General features: G+C 43.3%; 1 protein-coding gene across 1 annotated transcript in view; it reads right to left on the reverse strand.

The window, feature by feature from the left end:
• Positions 1-6,724, reverse strand: part of Ptprt (protein tyrosine phosphatase receptor type T) — a 992,204-nt gene that overhangs the window by 857,329 nt on the left and 128,151 nt on the right. The window lies entirely within an intron of this gene.

The following is a 6,724-nucleotide window of genomic DNA, read 5'->3' on the forward strand; positions in this document are numbered from 1 at the left end:
ACAGCACCCACCTCTGGGAGGTGCTGAGAGGACAGAACACGGTCAGGTGCATGAAATGTTCCATTCAGGGGTCACACAATCACTCTAAGAAGGAAGGAGCCTTCTTTTTTTATCCCCACAGTGCCTCCCTGCTTGTGCCAGCTAATGTGCAGCATAGACGACTCCATAAAATGTTATTGAATACATTTAAGAATTCATACAGAACTCATTTAACTTGTTAAAGTGAGGAAGTGAGCAATTGTGATGTACAGGCCTTTGGCTTTTAAGTACTTGAAATCAAATTGTTATTCTACTCCCCTATCCCAGCACTCAGTGCTAAGGTTATTTGGCGTGTCTAGTGTGTGACTACTTAAGAAGGGGTAACAGCCTCTAATTAAGCTTAAAAACATCACCGTGAGACAGGCAGACGGGAAGGAACATTCTTCAGGAAAACATTTCTAGGGCAGGCTTGGGCCAAAGGGCTGTCAATCAAGAGAGTGTTATGTCTCTGAGCTCTTACACTCAAAGAATTTTGAGAACCAGGAGGAAGGATCCTTGAGGGTCATTTCTTAAAAAAACAAAAAACAATGGGCTGGGAAGTTGACTCAGTGGTAGAGCACTTGCCTTGCATGCATGAGGCCCTGGGTTCGATTCCTCAGCACCACATAAGCAAAAAAGAAAAAAAAAGCCAGAAGTGGCATTGTGACTCAAGTGGTAGAGCGCTAGCCTTGAGCTGAAGAGCTGAGGGACAGCGCCCAGGCCCAGAGTTCAGGCCCCACGACCGGACCCAAAAAAAAAAGCAAAAACTAAAACAGAAACAAAATCCAAAACCAGTCAACCCAGATGTAAGGAGCCTGGGAACTTTTTTGGTCCAGGTCCCCTGCGTTACTAGCATCCCTTCACTGATACAGCTTGTGTCAGTCAGATGTTTTGGCACTATGACAAATATCCAAGAAAGTCAACTTAAGGGAGACCATGATCATTTTTTGCACATGGTTTTGGAGGTGTAGGTTCATGGTTGGCAGACTCCATTACTGTAGACCTGTGATGAGGCAAAACATCATGGCGGCAGGAAAGTTATGGGAGAGAAAAGTTGCTTACCTCATGTTGTCCAGGACGCAGACAGACAGAGACAACAGAAGGGACCAGGGTCCTAAAGTATCCTAAAAAACACATCTAAGGGACCTATTTCCTCCAGTTAGGCCCTAACTTCTTGAAGTTTCTACCACCTTCCAAAAAATAGTGCCAACAGCTGGAATCTAGTCCCCAACACATGAGTTTGTGTGGGATATTTCATATTCAAACTGTAATACCCTCTTGTTACTAACATTTCTTCCTTCTACTTATTCTCTTAGAGCTATTTGGTACTGCCTCAATGATACAAGCTGTTAATTGGGCAACTACTATGTATTGGGAGAAAGCAGTAAGCAAGACAGACAAGGACCCTGCCCTTTTGAACTCACGTGTAGCTGGCAGCAATGACAGGTGACAAAAGAGAGAAGGAAGGAGTGGGGAGTGGGAAGGAGAGAAGATGCTGTGGCTAAATAAGGAATTTTAACCGGAAGGACTGCACCATATACAGAGTTCGGTATTGGGTCTTCCGGAGGTGAAAGACTAAGAGCAAAGAGGCTAAGAGGCTAAGAAGATGGTAGGGGTAGAATTATGCATTCAGGGCTTTAAGTGTATTGGGATGTTATTCATCTTATTCCAAGTGTGAGAGGAAGCCGGGCACAACAGAAAACCAAAAGGGTAATGTGTTCTATTTCACCATTTGGACTGATCACTGTGGTTGGCAAGAAAGAAGACTGGAGGAGGAGACCGATAAAGAGAGTGGGAGAAGAGCAGACAGAAGCACTCAGGAGTCTAGACTCTTCTATATTAATCCCACCCTAGGCCTCATAAAGGCCACTGAGAAGTTTCCTCCCAGGACTAAGATGACTCAGGTTCCAGGGCTGAGAGAACCTGGGTACAATTTTCTACCATTCCCCTACCCCATCAAGAGTCCCCTTGGGCCCAAAGAACTAGTCTGACTCCAGCTTGCAGCACACTTCCCACCCTGGCACCAGACATATTCTGGGTTTCAATAAACACTTGTTAAACGGAAATGAACTCAGCACACAATCCCTCAGGAGATACAAATTCTGCTATTGACGAAGGCTCACAGTGAGACAAGGATAATGGGCTCAAATCTCGTTAGCAAAGTCAGAGAACTGAGAAATTTCCAAGCTCAAAACAATCATTTCGCTCTTGCTTTCAATATTTTTTTGCATAGTGAGGAACCATTCACAAGGTGGCCAGAAATAATTCTTGTGCAAGTATTCAACATGTCCTGCCCAAGACGTCCTTTGTTTCTTTTGGTAGAAGTTAAGGATCATTCATTCAAGAGTTTCTTTTCCATACAGCCTTCTTGTCCCCTCTCCTTCTGTTCAGCACTGCCCCCCCATATCTATCTATGATATATAATCTGTCTGTCTTACTGGATTCTACCCTGCAACACACATACATACACACAGACACAGACACAGACACACACACACACACACACACACACAGACACACACACACACAGACACACACACACACACACACACACACACACACACACACACACACACACACACACAACCTTCCTCTTCCACGCTAGAGGCTTCTCCTCTTTCATCTTTCTTGGGAACCCACAGTGCTGAGCTAAAGCTCAGCAATTCCCAACTTTTTTATTTGACATCCCAGTGTGTCTCCAGTCATCTCCAGGGGAGTTGTGAAATTCATTTTCATTCACTTTAATTTAAAAAAGAAATATAGGCCATTTAGTTCTTTTAAGAGGGGGAAATGGGGTGTCAGTCAACCAGCAGGGAGGTGAATCCTGACTTTAGCTATTAGCTTATTGGGCAAAGTGGCGCTCTTCCAACTGTTCTTGGGTCATTTAGGCAAATAAAGTGTTTTTCTAACATCTGAGAGACATTGGCTCATGGGTGGAGAGGGATAAAATTCAACAGGGGGGGGAGAAGGAGGAAGACATGAGAAAATTAATGTTGTTTTATTAACTTCCTTTCAGATAAATTGGGAATTGAGCAAAATGATTTCTATCACTCATCCATTTAGTCATTCTATTCAACAAGAAATTATTAAGTATCTAGCATTTTACAGAACCTAATGATGATGATGATGATGATGATGATGATAATAATGATGATGATGATGATGATGAAGGAGGAGGAGGAGGAAGAGGAGAGGAGGAGAGGTGGAAGAAAAGGAAGAGGAGGAGCAGAGCAATTAACAGTTAGGTAACTTACTCTTTGCTCGGTATACTTCTACAAGTTACTTCAACTAATCATCACAGTGACTCCATAAAATAGTTGACTATTTTATTTGCCCTGAGAAAAGTTAAACAAATCACTCCAAATCGCACAGGCCTAAGTGAAACTTGAACCCAGGACCATCTTACCACCACTGTAACACACTGCTTGAAGAAGCAGTCCAAGGATATATGAGGCAGAATCTTTTCACAAGGACATATGCAAACTGTGGGGGAAACATACAACTGATCAACTGCATGAGTCCGATTACAAAAGCAGTGACTTAGAAGAGGATCTGGTACACAGCTCATGCACAGCCCATGCAGATGTCAGGTGGCTGGTGTTGTAGCACATGAGAGGATGAAGGTTTGACACTAGTTAGTGGCCAAGGGAGGAAACAATAGATATTTGAAGGATGCTAAGGTGTAAGAAAGGACAGGGGTTGGCAACGGCTGTAGAGGAACTGGGAAATATTAACCATTATTTTTCCAAAGCCTCCTGAGAAATAAATGTTTCTATTTTTATTTTCTGGTTAATGGCAAAGTTCTAATGTAAGTTTGCCATCTGCTCCACACCGAGAGGCAAATGGGACTGATAATGTGACAAAGTTGGTGACATGCAGAGAGACAAGCCCTGTCTCATCCTTAGCCCTATGGCAAGAAGGTGCCTGCTTGCTGCTGCCTCAGCTACCAGCCACGATCTATCTCAGTAACACTGGCTCTGCCCTGCTTCCTCCACCCCCTCCCTTACCCCACCTGATGCCAACAGTACAGGAGTGTCAGACAAAACATCAATGCTGACAACTGCTAGCTGAACAACACAAGTGCCATAAGGCATGTATCATACCAGAAGCAGAGCAAAAAGGCAGCTAGCCACCTCCAAACACTTAAAATCCTGAACCAGGCTGAGGTTGGCAGAGCAAGGTGGTAGGGTTAACATCCAAATTCATAAGGGACTCATGCAACGTTCTGTCTGTCCCACATTGGGGGGGGGGGGGAAATTAGCATTCTCTGAGGAAAACAAGGAGAAATTTAGCAGTGGTCTAGCAAATCCATGGAAAGGCTGGTAAAAAAAAATACACAGAGAGAGAGAGAGAGAGAGAGAGAGAGAGAGAGAGAGAGAGAGAGAGAGAGAGAGAGAGAGACATCCCTTGAAAGTCCCAAACACAAAACCCATCTTTTACTTCAACTTCTAAAGATAGTATCTTTTCAAGGTATTTGCCAAGTGGTAGGAAGCTGATAATAGGAGTATAAATCACAGTATAAAGTTTGCAACCTGACATTTCATATTCTGCTACCTCAGAGGGTAGGTAAACTGAGGAAGACAGAAAGTGCCTCTTGGGTGTTAGCCAATTCCTGCCACAACTGTCATAGCCAGACAGACACAAGGGCAGACGGGCTCTGAGCTTAAACCTGACATGAAGCCATTGACATTAGGCTCACACATTTGCATCATTCCTGTCCAAGTATCTCTTGAGGGAAATCTGTTTGACAGTTGAGCTTTACTGTCTTGGGGACAGCTGGGGACTTCTTTCAGGCAGCAACATGTCACCTATTTATTAACCCTGATCCAAAACTGCTTTGCCACCTCCAATTATCTAATCTTCAAGTGGTTATGGTCTCTCCTGAGCCAGAAACTGGTGATAGAATAAATAGCAACATCTACTGAGTGAGTGCTGAGCCCTCAACTTTATACTAAGCATGGAACATAGCATCTTTCAGCCAGACCCTCCAATCTTTCATGACCCTGAGTATACAGGAAGGCAAGGCTGGTCTGTTGGCCAGCTTTCTGTGAGATAATCAACTTGAACAAAACCAAGGCTTGTGTTTGGCCCTGTGGTTTGAGGTTTACGGGGAGACACTATATTGTGGAGAACAGCATATATTCACCATCAACAGCCAAGAATTGCTGAGAGAGACAGGAAGGACAGGGCATCCCAATATCCCCTCATGGGCACACCTCCAGGAACCTCATTTCCTTCCACTAGGCCCTGCCTCCTAGAGATGCCATGGGCTGGGGACCAAGCCTTCAACATGGGACCTTTGGGGAACATTCCAGATCCAAACTATAGCAGCTGATGAAGTAGAAAGGCTGAACAGAGGGAGAGAGGGGGAAAAAAATAATATGAATCCATTACAATTTCCTGGAACGACTTTTGATGACTGGGCTAATACTCTAGCGTTGACAAAATAATACATACTGCCCAGCGCATCTGAATAAAAGAGTCCTGGGCCTGGTCATGGGATTTCCAATGGCTCCAAAGACAGCTTACTCTCTGGCAGCCCAACCTCCCTTCCTGGAGGTTAAAGCCAACAGCTTTACAATACTAGGCTTGGCAGGAAACTCAGCCACACAATAAGAACAATAATCCAAAATGCAGCTTAGATGAACAAAGGAACACCATTGAATCAAAAGCTCAGGAACCTGGCTATTCCACAAAGCAAAACTTCACATGTTCCACATAATAAGCCAGCTCCCTGAACTACTAAAGCAGCTCATTCATTTACTTCAGAGATTTGGGGTAGGGAAGTGAGAGGGGAGGGTGTAGTAGGTACCATGTACCACACAAGGGGTAAGGGACACAAAAAACAGTTAAGGGTTGTCCTTGCCCCCAGTGAACTTTCGTTCTTGTTGGTGCAGTACACAACTCTATAAATAAATACATACTTTTGAGTTAGTACGTGTTTCTACATTTGTGTCTGCAAGCTTATTAATGGCCTAGAAGAAAGGTCAAATAGGAGATGATCATTTTATTTAAAAAAAAACTTAACTGAGACAGAATTTCACCTATAACACAATTAACTAATTTAAAGATTATGACTCAATGGTTTTTAATGGGTTCACAGATATGCACAACTGCTCACCAGGGTCATAGGTCATAGTCACATTTTCACATTTAGCTGTCAACTTCTACGGTCTCCAATCTCTCACACTTGAAAGACAGACTGACTGTCAAAGACTGCAGAATCCTACAGAGGCTTATGGCACACAGACCACAAGAAAGCACACAAGGGGAGCTCATCAACTTGGAAAATAAAAATAAAGACAAAAGCTTTAAAGACTATATATTTGGGAGATAGACCAGGGAGCAAGGTTTTTAGGTTTTTGTTGTTGGTTGGTTGATTGGTGGTAGTACAATTTGAACTCAAGCTCTTACATGTGCTAGACAGGCATTCTATCACTTGAGCTGTGACTCCAACATTTTTCCATCTACTTCTAACTTTATGATACTTGGTAAAAAAAAAAAAAAAAACAGAATAAAATAATAACAATGTGCATGAGCCCAATCAAAGGCTTTCTTTTTCAAACATACAGATTCAAGAGTGTAGCTCATGATGATAGGAAGGAAGGAAGGAAGGAAGGAAGGAAGGAAGGAAGGAAGGAAGGAAGGAAGGAAGGAAGGAAGGAAGGAAGGAAGGAAGAGAAGGAAAGATGTAACAGTATTCAGT

This window comes from Dipodomys merriami, unplaced genomic scaffold, assembly GCF_024711535.1.
Source record: "Dipodomys merriami isolate MVZ:Mamm:240054 unplaced genomic scaffold, mDipMer1.0.p SCAF_39, whole genome shotgun sequence".
Classification (NCBI taxonomy): domain Eukaryota; kingdom Metazoa; phylum Chordata; class Mammalia; order Rodentia; family Heteromyidae; genus Dipodomys; species Dipodomys merriami.